Source organism: Jaculus jaculus, chromosome 4, assembly GCF_020740685.1.
Source record: "Jaculus jaculus isolate mJacJac1 chromosome 4, mJacJac1.mat.Y.cur, whole genome shotgun sequence".
Classification (NCBI taxonomy): Eukaryota; Metazoa; Chordata; class Mammalia; order Rodentia; family Dipodidae; genus Jaculus; species Jaculus jaculus.
The window spans coordinates 18,194,871-18,211,580 of NC_059105.1; the positions used below are offsets into that span (position 1 = coordinate 18,194,871).

A 16,710-nucleotide genomic window follows, 5' to 3' on the forward strand; every position below is an offset into this window, starting at 1 on the left:
GACTACATAGTGAATTCAACGTCAGACTGGATTAGAGTGACACCCTATTGCAAAGAAAAAAAGTGCACACTAGGGGCTGGAGAGATGGCTTAGTGGTTAAGGAGCTTGTCTGTGAAGTCTAAGGACCCATGTTCGACTCTCCAGATCTCACATAAGCCAGACACCCAAAGGTGAGGCAAGCACAAAGTTGCACATGTCCACTAAATGGCACAACCATCTGGTTTGATTGAAATGGCTGAGGCCCTGGCACACCAATTCTTTCACTCTGTCAAATTAAAAAAAAAAGTAGCCACCATCACACCTGGCTTTTGTGGTTATTTTATTTTTTAATTTTGAGGTAGAGTTTCCTTCTGGATCAGGCTGACCTGGACTTCATTATGTAGTTTCGAGGTGGCCTCAAACTCATGGCAGTCCTCCTGCCTCTGCCTCCCATGTGCTTTGATTAAAGGCATGCACCATCACACCCAACTTACTTGTTTTGTATTTAAAAAAAAAAAAATCTGGGCTGGAGAGATGGCTTAGTGGTTAAGCGCTTGCCTGTGAAGCCTAAGGACCCTGGTTCGAGGCTCGATTCCCCAGGACCCATGTTAGCCAGATGCACAAGGGGGTGCACGCATCTGGAGTTCATTTGCAGTGGCTGGAGGCCCTGGCGTGCCCATTCTCTCTATCTGCCTCTTTCTCTCTCTGTCTGTCACTTTCAAATAAATAAAATAAAAATAAACAAAAAAATTATTTTGGGCTGGAAATAGGGCTTAGCAGTTAAGGCTCTTGTCTGAGAAGCCTAAGGACCCAAGTTTGATTTTCTAGGTCCCACATAAGCCAGATGGACATGGTAGTGCATGCCTCAGGAGTTTGTTTACAATGACTAGAGGCCCGGGCATGCCCATTCTCATACACTCTCTCTCTTTTTCTCCCCCACCACTCTCTGTCTCTAATAAATAAGTAAATAAATAAAAATAAATATTTTAATTTTTTTCATTTTATTTATTAAAGATAGAGGTAAAGAATTGGCACACCAGGGCCTCTAGCCACTGCAAATGAACTCTAGATGCATGTGCATTTGGCTTATGTGGGTTCTGGGGAGTCAAACCTAGGTCCTTAGTTTTTTGTTTTTTTTTAAATTTTTATTTATTTATTTATTTGAGAGCGACAGACACAGAGAGAAAGACAGATAGAGGAAGAGAGAGAGAATGGGCGCGCCAGGGCTTCCAGCCACTGCAAACGAACTCCAGACGCGTGCGCCCCCTTGTGCATCTGGCTAACGTGGGACCTGGGGAACCGAGCCTCGAACCGGGGTCCTTAGGCTTCACAGGCAAGCGCTTAACCGCTAAGCCATCTCTCCAGCCCTAGGTCCTTAGTTTTGACAGGCAAGTGCCTTAAAAGCTAAGTCATCTCTCTCCAGCCCACTTTTATTTTATTTTTTTAATATTTTGTTTATAATTTATTTTCAAGGAGCGAGAGAGAGGGAGAAAGAAAAAGAAAATGGCATGGTGGCGCATGCCTTTAATCCCAGTACTGGGGGGCAGAGGTAGGAAGATCGCTGTGAGTTTGGGGACACCCTGAGAATACAGAGTGAATTCCAGGTCAGCCTGGACTAGAGTGAGACCTTACCTCGACAAACAAAAACAAGCAAAAAAAAAAAAAAAAAAAAAAACAACCCTGGCTCTTGCCACTCACTGCAAAGGAACTCAGATGTATGTGCCACTTTGTGCATCTGGTTCTATGTGAGTTTTGGGGAATCAAACCTGGTTCAACAGGCTTTGCAAGCAAGCACCCTGGGGTGCATCCTGAAGCAAAAGGACCTAGGGTGCCTTCCAGGAGAGCTGGTAACAGGACCAGAAAGGAGCCCTTACTGTTCTTCCTGTCAAGTAGGTGGGAATCCAAGCAAGATTAGCTTTCCTTATCTGCGGGCATGGAGGCAAGGGTGGAGCACCTGGCCCTTCAGATGGGCTTCTTTCCAGCCAGGGCAAAGGGTCTGGAACAGCTGGGCCAGTCCCTAGGCCTGTCATGATCCCCGGGAGAGAAGCTCTGCACCAACCAGGAAGCGCTGGATGAGGGCTGGCCCACCAGGGATTTCTGGAATAGCAGCATGAAAGATTTCCCTCTTCTGGGTCATACGTTCCAGTGCCTTCAACTCAATGTTAAATGGGTAAGAATGGCACAAGGCCCTTGTTAAAATGTACTTTGTAAACCAGGCATGGTGGCACATGCCTTTAATCACAGCATTCGGGAGGCAGAGGTTGGAGGATTGCCATGAGTTCAAGGCCATCCTGAGACTACAGAGTGAATTCCAGGTCAGCCTGGGCCAGAGTGAGACCCTACTTCAAAAAAAAAAAAAAAGCACTTTGTGGTTCAGTCAGTTTAGGGTGGGGAGCATGGGATACATGAGACCCTGTCTGAAAAATGAAAAAAAAAAAAAAGAAAAAAATAGGGCCAGAGAGATGGCTGAGCAAAGCCTGCTGGCCTAGGTTTAATTCTTCAACACCCACATAAAGCAGATGCAAAGTGTCACATGCATGTGGAATTCATTTGCAGCAGCAAGAAACCCTAACACACACACACACACAAACACACATATGAGCAAATTTTAAAAAATGTAGCTGCCAGACATAGCTGGACCACCCTATCCCTTACTCCCAATGGATGCAATTGTCACACCCCAAGAAAAGCAGGGTGTAGAAGACAGCCTCACCTTGTCAGCTGCTGGTACAATGCACAAGGAGCCTTCTCATCCTAAGCCTGGCTCTACAGAGGGGTTGGGAGTGAGAACAGTCCTTCTCTCCTCCCCTCTGAAGTGCTCAGAGGCCTAGCAAGCCTGCATTTCTCAACCTGCCCATAAAACCAGTTCCCACAGGTCCTTGCAAGATGGCTTCTAGCTATCTATGGGGTGTGCCTCCTCCCGCATCCAGATGTGGAACAAAAACCATTGGCCAGGAATTCAGAAGTGGAGACAAAAGGAAAAAAAAGAAAAAAGAAAAAAAGCCTGGCATGGTGGTACACTCCTTTAATCCCAGCACTCTGGAGGCAGAGGTAGGAGGACCAGGAGTATCACTGAGAGTTCAAAGCCACCCTGAGACTACATAGTGAATTCCAAATCAGCCTGGATTAGAGTGAGACCCTACCTAAAAAAATAAAATAAAATAAAATAAAATAAAATAAAATAAAATAAAATAAAATAAAATAAAATAAAATAAAATAAATAAGGCACTGGAGAGATGACTTAGCGGTTAAAGCATTTGCCTGCGAAGCCAAAGGAACCAGGTTCAATTCTCCAGGACCCACGTTAGCCAGATGCACAAGGGGGCACATGCATCTGGAGTTTGTTTGCAGTGGCTGGAGGCCCTGGCAGGCCCATTCTCTCTCCCTCTCTCTCTCTCTCTCTCTCTCCCTCCCTCCCTCTTTCTCTGTCAAATAAATAAATAAATAAAATATTTTTTTAAAGGGGGGGATGGGAAAAAATATAGTTGAAGGTTCCTGAAGAATTTTGTTCCTGTATTCCCTTATTTTTATTTTATTTTTTTTTTTTCGAGATAGGGTCTCACTCTAGCCCAGGCTGACCTGGAATTCACTATGGAGTCTCAGGGTGGCCTTGAACTCACAGCAATCCTCCTACCTCTGCCTCCCAAGTGCTGGGATTAAAGGCGTGTGCCACCACACCCAGCATCTCCCTTACTTTTTTGTTTGTTCAAAATTACAGGGACTGGGAGATCGCTTATTAGTTAAAGACATTTTCTTTTTTGTTTTTGTTTTTGAGGTAGGGTCTCACTCTAGCCCAGGCTGACCTGGAATTCACTATGGAGTCTCAGGGTGGTCTTGAACTCACGACAATTCTTCTACCTCTTCCTCCCAAGTGCTGGGATTAAAGGCGTGCGCCACCACACCTGGCTAAAGGCATTTTCTTACAAAGCCTGGAGACCTGAGTTCAGTTCTCCAGTATCCAAGTAAAACCAGATGCACAAAGAAGCCCATGTGCTTGGAGTTCTTTCGCAGCAGCAAGAAGGCCTGGTGTGCCCATTCTCAGCCCAGTGAAAGGGTTTCACATGTCTGCATTCCCAAAGCACCTAGAGCAATGGGAAGCAGAGTCCTGAGAAGGCTCAGCCAAGCTAGCCAAGCTAGCCTGGTGCTTGTAGCAGAAAAAAAAGAACTCAGTAGCAAAGGTCAGTAAGCTAGAAAGGGGATATAAAGGAAATAGAAAGGAAAGGGGACTGAATAGGATTGTATTGTATATGTATAAGTAGAAGAATAGATTAATAGGGGTGAAAAGGCCCAAGTGAGGTCAGGGGAAGAGACTGAATAAAGGAAAGGTGGAGGGAGGGCTAATCAAAATCTAAGGGGATATAAATAAATCATATGGAAACCTACTTTTTTGGACAATGGAACACCCAGAAGCCATAGATTGTTACTAGAAAATTTTCAGTGCCAAGGATGGGATACCTTCCAGTGAGTTGTTGGCCAGGGAGGTCGCTGATGTCCCCAGAACATTATAGGCCATTGCCAAGGCCGTTGGTTTACCACCAGGAATAGATGGTAAGACCCTCTTGCTGAATACTCCACATACTTGGGCTGCAAGGTCACTGAGAAATTCTGCTGGAGCTGAGCTGAACACCTCCTCCATGTAGAACAGCTGACAGAAAGCTGGAAGAAGCCATTCTGCATGCAGTTCAACAGGAGAAAGAGAAATCACCAGTGGAGATAAACAACAGTGGACACTGCAAGCCTTACATTTGGTCAGCCAGGCCAAATGAGCTAATGGGTGCAATAGAGGCATAACTGTTATGGGGGAAAATAACTGCCCTCTAATTGGACTGGAGGTCTGCTCCATGGGAGGTAATACATCCCTGATACTGAAAACCTACAACGGGGGTAGTCATGAGCCCTAGGGATGTAACGTCTGCTGCTCTCTGGCTAAATGTATGTACTATGCTCATCAAACTGCCCAGAAAGCACTTCTGTTAATGTTCATACCCACATAAATTCTACAGTCACTTTTGGTAGAGAACCTTCTCTTTTAAGATGGTGGGGACCTTGGAATGACTCAGAAGACACCATGGTGCTAAGGAGAAGTGACCAAGGAGTGCTCAGCACTGCAATATCTCAATCACACCTTCCAAGAATCAGGGTCCATTGCGGAGGAGGTGGCAGAAAGAATGTAAGAGCCAAAGGAAGGGTAGGACTCATTAAAACATGCTCCTCCAGACACAAAATGGCCTGGATGTCCATGACCTTGCAGTGCTTGACACCACCTACACAAGACCATCATAACAGGAAAAAAAGATGATGACATGAAAATAAAGGAGAGACTAATGGAAAGGAGGAGGGAATATGATACAGAGTGGGGTTGTGAAGGGGAAAGTGGGAAGGAGGGGATTATCATGGTTTATTGTCTATAATTATGGAAGTTGTCAGAGTCAATAAAAATACTTTAAAATTTTTTATTTTATTTATTTGAGAGTGACAGAGAGAGGGAGAGAGAATGGGTGCACCAGGGCCTCCAGCCACTGCAAACAAACTCCAGATGTGTGCACCCCCTTGTGCCTCTGGCTTATGTGGGTCCTGGGGAACTGAGCCTAGACCCGGGGTCCTAAGGCTTCACAGGCAAGCACTTAACCGCTAAACCATATCTCCAGCCCTAAAAAAAAAACTTTTTAGAAAAATGAAGTTATGACATTTGCAGGAAAATGGATGGATCTGGAAAGGATTACACTAAGTAAGGTAACTCAGGCCCAGAAAGCCAAGCATCACATATTCTCTCTCATGTGTGGATCCTAGCTACAGATGACTGGGCTTCTTTGTAAGAAGGAAAAAACTCAGTAGCAGAGGCCAGTAAGCTCGAAAAGAAATGTAAAGGGAAGAGAAAGGAAGGGAGGGGGTACTTAATAGGATGGTATTGTATATATGTAAGTAGAAGAATAGATTAATGGGGGTGAAAAGGCCCAAAATTAGGTCTGGAGAAGAGATTGAGTAAAGGTGGAGGGACAGCAAATCAAAATCTAAGAGGATGTAAATAAATCATATGTAATCCTACTTTTTTGGACAATGGAACACTCAGGAGCCGTAAATTGTGGCTAGAAAATTTTCAGTGCCAGGGATGGGATATCTTCCAGTGAGATGTTGGCCAGGGTGGTCCCTAATGCCCCAAAAATATTATAGGCCATTGCTGAGGCCCTTGGTTTCCCACCAGGAGTAGATGGTAAGACCCTATTGCTGAAGACTCCATATACTTGGACTGCAAGGCCAATGAGAAATCCTGCTGGATCTGAGCTGATAACCTCTTCCATGCAGACCAGCTGACAGAAAGCTGGAAGAAGCCATTTTGCATGCAGTTCAATGGGAGAAAGAGAAATCACCAATGAAGATACTCAACAGTGGACACTGCAAGCCTTATATTTGGCCAGCCAGGCCAAATGAGCCAACAGGTACAATAGTGGCACATCTGTTATGGGGGAAACCAACTACCCTCTAATTGGACTGGAGGCCCACTCCATGGAAAGGAATACATCCTTGATACTGAAAACTTAAAACAGGGGTAGTCATGAGCCCTATGGGTGTAATGTCTGCTGTTGTTTGGCTAAATGTATATACTATGCTTATCAAACTGCCCATTAAGCACTTCTGATAATGTTCATACACTTATATTAATGCTACTCTCACTTTTGGTAGAGAATCTTCTCTTTTCAGATGGCAGTGACCTTGGGATGACTCAGAAGGTATCATGGTGATGGAAAGAAATGACCGCAGTGTTCAGTACTGCAGTATCTCTATCACACCTTCTAAGGCTTGGAGTCTAATGTGGAAGAGGTGGCAGAAAGAATCTAAGAACCAAAGGAAGGCAGGACTCCATACAACATGCTACCTCCAGACACAAAATGGCCTGGATGCCATGGCCTCACAGTGCTTGACACTACCTGCATAAGACCATCATAAGAGGAGGAAAAGATCATGACATCAAATGTAAAAGAGAGACTAATTGAGATGGGGAGGGGGTATGATGAAGAATGGAGTTTCAAAGGGGAAAATCGGGGGAGGGAGGGTATTACCATGGGGTATTTTATAATCATGGAAGTTGTTAACAAAAATAAATAAATAAAAGAAATCAAAACCAAAAAAAAACCCCACAAAACACTTTTTAAGGGCTGAAGAGATGGCTTAGTGGTTAAGGTACTTTCCTGCAAGGCCAAAGAACCCAGGTTTGATTCCCCAGGACCCATGTAAGCCAGATGCATAAGGTGATGCATGCGTCTAGAGTTCATTTGCAGTGGCTGTATGCCTTGGTGTGCCCATTCATTCTCTCTTTCTCTCCCTCTTTCTGTTTCTCAGATAAATAAATAAGAATAAAGTATTTTAAAAAAGAAAGAAAATATTTAAAAGCCCAGTATGGTACCCACACCTTTAATCCCAGCACTCGGGAGGCAGAGGTAGGAGGATTGCTGTGAGTTTGAGGCCACCTTGAGACTACATAGTCAATTCCAGGTCAGCCTGGGCTAGAGTGAGACCCTACCTCAAAAAAAAAAAAAAAAAAAAAAAAAAGTTAGGACTGGATAGATGGCTCAGTGGTTAAAAGGTACTTGCTGGCAAATCATGACAGCCCCATGTAAAGTGAGATGCATAAGCATGTGTCTGCAGTTGTTGTTTACACTGGCAAACAAATCTGTCACACCTATAACTCTCTCTTTAAATTTTTTTTTTTTTTTTTTGAGGTAGGGTCTCACTCTGGCTCAGGCTGACCTGGAATTCACTATGTAGTCTCAGGGTGGCCTTGAACTCACGGTGATCCTCCTACCTCTGCCTCCCGAGTGCTGGGATTAAAGGCGTGTGCCACCACACCCGGCTTGTTGTTATTTTTATTTAATTTATTTGAGAGTGATAGAGAGAGAAAGAGGCAGATAGACAGAGAGAGAGAATGGGCGTGCCAGGGCCTCCAACCACTGCAAATGAACTCCAGATGCGTGCGCCCCCTTGTGCATCTGGGTAACATAGGTCCTGGGGAGTCAAGCCTCGAACTCAGGTCCTTAGGCTTCACAGGCAAGCGCTTCACCACTAAGCCATCTCTCCAGCCCACTCTCTCCCTCTCCTAAGTAAGAAAAAATATTTTAGAAGGGAGCCAGGGGTATTGGCGCATGCCTTTAATCCCAGCCCTGGGGAGGCAGAGGTAGGAAGATCACCATGAGTTCAAGGCCATCCTGAGCCTACATAGTCAATTCCAGGTCAGCCTGGTCTAGAGTGAGACCCTACCTTGGGAAAAAAAATTTTTTTTGTTCATTTTTTATTTATTTGAGAGTGACAGAGAGAAAGAGGCAGAGAGAGAGAGAGAGAGAGAGAATGGGCACTCCAGGGTCTCCAGCCACTGCAAACAAACTCCAGATGCGTGCGACCCCTTGTGCATCTGGCTAATGTGGGTCCTGGGGAATTGAGCCTCAAACCGGGGTCCTTAGGCTTCACAGGCAAGCGCTTAACCACTAAGTCATCTCTCCAGCTCCCCTCCCCCAATTTGGGGAGCTGGAGAAATGGCTTAGTGGTTAAGGAGCTTGCCTGCGAAGCATAAGAACCAGGTTTGACTCCCCAGAACCCATGTTAGCCAGATGCACATGGTGGTGAATGTCTGGAATCTATTTGCAGTAGCTGGAGGCCTTAGCATGCTATTCTCTAATAAAGATAAAATGTTAAAAAAAACCAAAAAACATTGGGGGGTGTTGGGCACTTTTGCCTGAGTAGGCAGCTGCAGGTCTAGACTGTCAAGATAGAACAGGGGTCTCAATCCAGTGAGCTGGTGCTGGATGCTATGTCCCAGGTCACTAGCCAGCTTGTATTTTCAATGGAAGTTGGGTATGGCTGTGAGCTCGGACAGTTGCAGATTATTTAGGTATCCTTATGTGGCTGTGATGCTCAAAGTGGCAGATCAGTCTGGTTAAATACAGAACAAATTAATTGAAATGACAATTCTATAATTTCAAACTCTCTACAGACAGTTCAAGGAGCTTGCTGCTGTGATGGAAACTGTGTGGTAATCATTGTAAAATAACGGATCATGTATTTATTGAACACAATTGCACTTTGATTTTTTTGTTCTTTTGAATAATAAAATGAGATAAACAGCAAAAAGAATTCTAGGAAAAAAATTTTAAGGTCTATTTGCTGGTGACTGCAGCTATCATAATTTCTTTTAATATTCTTTACTTGGAATATTTTTTTGTTTTTCTGTCAGGGTGGCCTTGAACTCCTCCTACCTTTCCCTCTGGAGTGCTGGGATGTGCCACCACGCCAGCAAACTTTTATTTTTTCCTGTGGCAGGGTCTCACACTAGCAGCTAGGCTGACCTGGAATTCACTATGCAGTCTCAGGGTGGTCTCGAACTCTGGGCAATCCTCCTACTTCTGCCTCTCGAATGCTGGGATTAAAGGCGCGCGCCACCACGCCCGGTTGATTCTTTTTGAGGAAGCATGTCACTGGGTACCTCAAGGTGGCCTTGAACTCACGGCCATGCTACTACTTCGGCCTCCTGCGTGCTGGGATTATTGACGTGCTCCAAATAGCTTTTCTAGGCCCCTTACCAAGGGCTAACCCCCTGCCTCCGTGTTCAAGCGGACAGCGCGCGTGACCGGGGAGAGCCTCCAGCTGCCCGGGAGGCGAGCGCGCCCGCACGGCCCCGCCATTACGACTGGCAGGGAAAATGGAGGCGCCTCCTCTGCGCCTGCGCGCGCGATGCCCTTCCCGCCGGCCTCGGGCGGTTGAGGGAGCGAAGGGAAAGGAAGAAGCGGAGGGAATGGAGGGTAAAGGAGCGGCGCTCGGGTCCCCACCGCGCGCTCAGACTCGCAGTTCCCGCGAGCCCGGATCCGGCGCTGAGAATCCGCTCCAGGCCGTAGACGACCACGAGCCGCTCCTCAGGCCGCGTCCGCGCTCCGTACTTTCCCTGCAGCCCTTTGTGTCTCGGCGCGCGTCGGGGATTGGCGGGAACGCGCACTGCGTCGCGCGCCTGCGCAAAGAGAGGCACCCCCCCCTTTCGGCTCTCCGAGGGGCGTGGCTCCCCGCGGCCCCGCCCCCGCCCGCCATTTCGCGCTCGGGCGCTTCGCTGGGCAGGCGAGCGCGGTCTCTGCGTGATGGACGCCCGGAAGCCGGGCACAACAAAGGCCGTAGTGCCGGCCTCGCGCGAGTCGTGGGGTTGGCCTTCGGTAGGGGCGAAGATGGCGCCTGGGCCCTGCGGTGGTGCCAAAGTATGGGACGCGCGCACCGCGCACGAACGGCCACGTGTGTGCAGATCCCGGGGGCGTGCGCTTTTCCGCGTGTGCACACACACCTTTGGAGCGTGCACACTTCCAGCGTGCACACCGAAGTCTTGTTTGCCGTGTTCGCCTTGCAGGAACTCGTGGCTACAGAATACGCAGGCCTGGCTGTGGTGGCCACGCCTGTCTTTGCATCGCCTGGATATTTACACAGCTCCGGGTGTGCACAGGCGAGTGTTTGCACGCATGTGGCATACTTACGGACCCGTGCCCCCAAGCCCAGTGTACAGTGTAAGGTTCGGGAGTGACCAAGCATTTTCCTGGACGGGTGTTTGCAGCTAAAATCCGCAACAGGCTCCGCCTTCTTAGTCTGCTTCTGGGCAAAACTGTCCCATAAGTGTCCCATGTGAAGCATGACTGCCTGTCCCCTTTTGAGCCACTCCTTTTTGTTTGTTTGTTTTTCTAGATAGGGTCTCACTCTAGCCCAAGCTGACCTGGAATTCACTAGTCTCAGGGTGGCCTCGAACTGGCGGTGATCCTACGACTGCTTCCCCAGTGCTGGGATTAAAGGCGTGCACCACCACGCCCGGCCCGGCTTTGTTCCACTCTTAACCTCCCCTTTATTCTCTGACATTGGGGTTACCCCTGCGGGTCCAACTAGTGCACCAGAGGCACAACGTGACTTGAGAGTGGCCAGTGAGGTAAACACACCGAGAAAGATATGGGCGGGTAGCACATCACTGTGCCTCTAACGTGTCAGGGAAAGTGTTCTGGAGGAAGCCCTGGTCCAAGGTCAGTGGCTGCCAGGACCTGGCAGGAGAGATCAGGGTCAAGGCCTGGACCTTGCTCAGGCCGGAGGAGTTTGTTCTCTCGGGCATTTAGTTGTATTTTATCTTAATTCCCCCACACACACACCCCCGACTGAGGTAGGTTCTCACTCTAGCCCAGGTTGGCCTCAAACTCATAGGGATCCTCCTACTTCTGCCTCCCAAGTGCTGAGATTACAGGCGTGCACCACCACATCCAACATTTTTTTTTTTCTTTTTGAAATAAGGCCTCGGGCTGGAGAGATGGCTTAGCGGTTAAGCGCTCGCCTGTGAAGCCTAAGGACTCCGGTTCGAGGCTCGGTTCCCCAGGTCCCACATTAGCCAGATGCACAAGGGGGCGCACGCGTCTGGAGTTCGTTTGCAGAGGCTGGAAGCCCTGGCGCGCCCATTCTCTCTCTCTCTCCGTCTTTCTCTCTGTGTCTGTCGCTCTCAAATAAATAAATAAAAAAAAAAAAAATAAGGTCTCACTCTAGCCCAGGCTGACCTGGAATTCACTATGTAGTCTCAAGATGGCTTCCAACTCAGCGACCCGCCTACCTTTGCCTTCTGAGTGCTGGGATTAAATGCACGTGCCACCAGTCCCGGATAACTGCCTGCTTGTTTTTGTGTTTTTGAGGCACAGTCTCCTGTAACCTAGATGGGCCTTAACTCTTTGGCCTCCTTATTTTTATTTTTATTTTTTTTACCTCGCAAGTGGTAAAATCCCAAATGGGATTACAAATTCATGAGCCACTACACCAAGCACTTTGACATTCTCATATGATGGCTATTGCTGTGTACTTTTTTTTTTTTTTTTGGGGGGGGGGGCTGATTATGGTGGCACAGGCTTGTAATTCCAGTACTCAGAAGCGGGGAGACAAGGGTCAGGAGTTTAAGACTGTCCTCAGCTATATAACAAGATAGAGAGCAGCCTGGGTTACATGAGACCCTTGTCTCAACCAAAGACATAACAAAACAGTACATTTTGGATTTGCGAGTTTAAAAAGACTTTATTTTCTTTCTTTGAGATGGGGGTGCCCTATGTAGTCTAGGCTGGCATGGAATTTAAACAGTCCTCTTGCTTCAGCTCTCAGGCGTATGCCACCATACACTTACAGGAAAGTAGTAGAAAATCTGTCCCCTTCTCTTGATGTGGTGGTTGGTTCCGGTAGACCCTGCTACTTAGGAGGCTGAGGCAGGAGAATCCTTTGAGCCCAGGGGTTTGAGGCCAGCTGGGGCAACATAGCAAGACCCTGCCTCTACCCCACTTCCCTCTCAAATACTCATCTCCGCCACGCGTGGTGGTGCCCCTGGCGCACGCCTTTAATCCCAGCACAGGGAGCTCAGGAATTAGGGGCTAGCCTGGGAAACCTAGTGACAGCCTGTCTCAAAACAAAACCAAGCCGGGCGTGGTGGCACACACCTTTAGTCCCAGCACTTGAGGCTCGCTGTGAGTTTGAGGCCACCTTGAGACCACATAGTGAATTCCAGGTCCGCCTGGGTCAAGGCAAGACCCTACTTCAAAAAAAAAAAGAAAAGAAAAAATCGCTGGGCTAGAGCACCACCCTACCTCAAAAAAACAAAAAATAAAATAAAATAAAATCCTCCCCTATGCACTCCCATTGAGAGCCCCAGTTTCCACAAATATGTCAAGGAGCTATGGGAACAGGTCTCAGGAAGTCTTTAGTGTAAGCCAGATCATGTTCACCTGAAATGAAGGTTCTTTTCCTTCTTATTATTACTTTATTTATTTGAGTGAGATAGAGAATGGGCAAACCAAGACATATGCACCCCCTTGTGAATCTGGCTTATGTAGGTCCTGGGTAATTGAACCTGGCTTTGAAGGCAAACTCCTTACCCACTAAGCCATCTCTGCAGCCCTGTTTCTTTTTTCTTTTTGGTAGGGTCTCACTCTAGCCCAGGCTGACCTGGAATTCAGTATGTAGTCTCAGGGTAACCTCAAGTGGGATTAAAGGCGGGCACCACCACACCCAGCTATTTTTTTTTAATTATTAATTAATTTAATATTATCTTGATTTTTCGAGGTAGGGTCTTCTTCTCTGGCCCAGGCTGACAGGGAATTCACTATGTAGTCTCAGGGTGGCCTCGAACTCACAGCGATACTCCTACCTCTGCCTCCTGAGTGCTAGAATCATAGGTGTGCGCCACCACACCCAGTTTGGTTTGGTTTTGAGATAAGCTCTCACTTTGCTCCCCAGGTTAGCTCCTAATTCCTGAGCTGGTGATCCTCCTGTAGCTGACAGTACAGTATACTATCTTTGATTTCTGACGTTCTGAATTAAAACAGAGAGGGGTAGACTTTCCACAGTTGTTCTGGGCCTGGGAAACAGACTACTCTCACTCTCACAAGATACCAACTGGGAGTGCTCAGAATGAGACCGTGTTGGGGCAGAGGGAGAGACCTTGGCCATGGAGGTCACCCTATCTGACCATCAGGGTCAGGGCAAAACATCTGGGCAGCTCTGGGAATTGGAGATTGACAGTTCAGTATCTTGCCAGCTGGCTGTGGTCTCTCACTCAAGCATGGCACCAGGCAGGTTTTTCCACTACCGTTGATACCTTGATGGGGGCAAAGGCTGGGGCCTCAGCGAGCCAAGCCTGAGGCCTGATTTAAAGTCCAAGGGGAAGTAGATGAGCTAGTCCCCCGCCCTCTCCTGCCACACAGTTAGCTTTCAGGCTTTCCTTAAAGGACCTGGGGCCTCAGTTGGTATCACCCTCTCTGGGGGCCTTCTGGAAGTACAGGGCTCCCAGGACAGCCCCACATCCTGCCCAGCTGCACTTTTTTGTTTGTTTGTTTGTTTGTTTCAAGGTAGGATCTCACTGTAGCTCAGAGTAACCTGGAATTCACTATGTAGTCTCAGGGTGGCCTTGAACTCAGCAATCCTCCTACCTCTGCCTCCCAAGTGCTGGGATTAAAGGCGTGCACTACCACGCCCTGCTGTGGGCTGCACTTCTGAAGCCTGCCTGAGCTGGGGTCTGTGCCCAGGAAACCCTGGCCCCCCCAAGAGAAAACCACACGGACCTAGAAGGTGCCACTATGGCTGCTTCTGACCTTCAAAGGGTCCACGTTAAAGGAGAAGTGGTCCCTTAACCAATGAGACTGTTTGTTAAAGAATGAATGCCACCTTGTGCCTGCTGACTTCCTGAGAGCTCTGTGGCCTTATTTGGAGTATGTGTAAATAATTTAATGGAAAACTCCGGAAGGAAGGCAGCCTGAGGGAGACTAGCCTCGCCCACCAGAAGGCAGTTTTATGAAATGTTTCCCCTCTAAGGAGTGCCTCAGTGACAACTCCCCAAGAAATAAACGATTGCTTTAGGCTCCCTGTCAGGCCTTGAGAGGCTGCATGTGGCCAGCCTCTACCCGGTGGAGGCTTTCCTCAGGGAGATAGACTGCCAGGTCTTTCTGCTCCTGTGGCAGCAGCTCAGAGATCTGAGTTCGCATGGTTGCTTGGTGGTCCCAAAATATGGTGGGCCCTTGAAGCAGGCAGCTCATGACCAAGCAGTTTGCCTTGAAGGGGCAGCAGGGAAGGTTACAGAGGGAGACTTTCACCCTGCCAGGCAGGTGTCCTCACAAGAGGAACCATGGAGCAGGTCCCCCACACCTACTTCCTGGTCTCCCTAAGGCTGGGCTGAAGTCCCCCCACCACCACCACCTGGGTCTCTGGGCAGCTTCTCCTGGATCTGGCTGCCCCAGTCCAGCCTGTCTGGGAGGGGCCTGGCAGAGGACAGAAGGGGGGGGGATGGGAGCAGGGAAGCCAACGGTCCAGAGGCTGCTCACTGCTGAAGACACAAACATTTCCTTTTGTGGTGTCCCTGAGGACCTGCTGGGGCGGCACCCAGGAGCTTCTAGGGATGGACATGCCCTGGGTGACTCTAGTGACTCTGCCTCCCAGAAGCAGCGCTGCCCACCAGACCCTCCTCCTCTTCTGTGGACAAAGCCCCCCTCCCAGGTGGTCCTAGGAGGAAGCTGTCCCTGCTTGGCCAGGCTCTCGACTTGCTTCCCTGAGGCTGGAGGTTCAGGCCTAGACCATAGATCTTAGAGAGGAAGGGGCCGTGAGTAGATTGTCCGGCCCAAAGCACTAGGCTCAGCGAAGTTCACTCCTTCCCAAGGACCTCTTGGGCTATATTTGGCCATGGGGGATAACAGGGTGACTCATGAGAAATACAGCCCTGGCTTAGGAAGCTCAGGAGAGGCAAGGATGTTCCCAGGCCTGCGGCAGCTCCCACCCTCCCTGAGTTCTGGGCAGGACTGCCACCCACAGTAGGCTCCGAGCTGCATGAGTCTTCAGGGTCCAATAAGGGTGTAGGAGAGTGACTTCCATGGGTCCCTAAGCAGTCCAGAGCCTAGTCAGTGGTCCCTCACTCAGATCTTTCTGCACCCCAGGTTCTGAGTGTACACTTTCCCCCTCTTCCCCACTTGTCCAAGGTTCATCAGCCAGTGTCTCATGTTACATTACAGCCTCTCAGCACATTTAAGTGTCCAATTTTGGCCTGGGGAGATGGCTCCGTGGTTAAGGCGCTTGCCTGCAATACCTAATGGCCTGGGTTTGATTCCCCAGTACCCATGTAAAGGCAGATGCACAAAGTGGTGCATGTATCTGGAGTTCATTTACAGTGGCTAGAGACCCTGGCACATCTGTATTCATCCATGTTCATTCCTTCCCTCCCTTCTTTCTAGCTCTCCTCTTCCTCTCTCCTTGTGAATTAAGTCCAGGGCTGGAGAGATGGTTTAATGGTTAAGGCACTTGCCTGCAAAGACCAAGGTTTGATTCCCTAGGACCTATAAAAGTCAGATGCACAAGACTGCATATGCACATGGAATGTGTTTGCAGTGGCTGGAGGCCCTGGCATGCCCATTCCCTCTGTGTGCATCTTTCTGTCCCTCATTAATAAATAAATACTTTAGAAAATGTCCAATTTTCTGCCAGGTGTAGTGGCACATGCCTTTAATCCCAGCACTTGGGAGGCAGAGGTAAGAGGATTGCTGTGAGTTCGAGGCTATCCTGAGACTACAGATTGAATTCCAGGTCAGCCTGGGCTAGAATGAGACCCTACCTCGAAAAACAGAACAAAATTAAAAAAGTCAAATTTTCACATACACACAAGTGCAAATAAGTCAAGAGGACTGCTGTTAGAGGCCAGCCTGAGACTAGATAGTACATTTCAGGTCAGCCAGGGCTAGCACAAGACACTACCTGGGGGTGGGGGAGTCCAATTTTGCAGTCCTATAGGACTTCCTTCCTCCCTCCTTCCCTTCTCTTCTTCCTTTCTCCCTCCCTTTCTTCCCTGTATGGCGCTAGGGGTAGACTCCAGGGTGTTGCACATGGTAGGCACTCGCTGTACCACAGAGCTATCTCTCTCCCAGCCCCCCCCCCCCCCAGGCTGCTTAAGTGAGGCTGTTAGTAGGAACCTTGCTCGCTCAGCATCCATCTCTATTTGGTATGGTCTCCTCATATCATTTGAAGCCACAGCAGAAAGATGACCTGGGCCAGGAAGCTTTTGTGCACAGCATCCCCATGCCAGACTGGTGCCTCTCCACCAGCACTCCTGGAACTCCTGTCCCTTTTCCCTTTTCTTTCTTTCAGATTTTTTATTTTTATTTATTTACTTATTAGAGACAAAGAGAGGGAGGGAGAGAGAGAGAGAGAGTGAGAATGGGCATGCCA

The 16,710-nt window shown here is 48.4% G+C and overlaps 1 pseudogene; it reads left to right on the forward strand.

Annotated features, from left to right (window-relative positions):
* Positions 1-2,089: 2,089 nt before the first annotated feature.
* Positions 2,090-9,005, forward strand: LOC123460215 (annotated as a pseudogene).
* Positions 9,006-16,710: the final 7,705 nt, after the last annotated feature.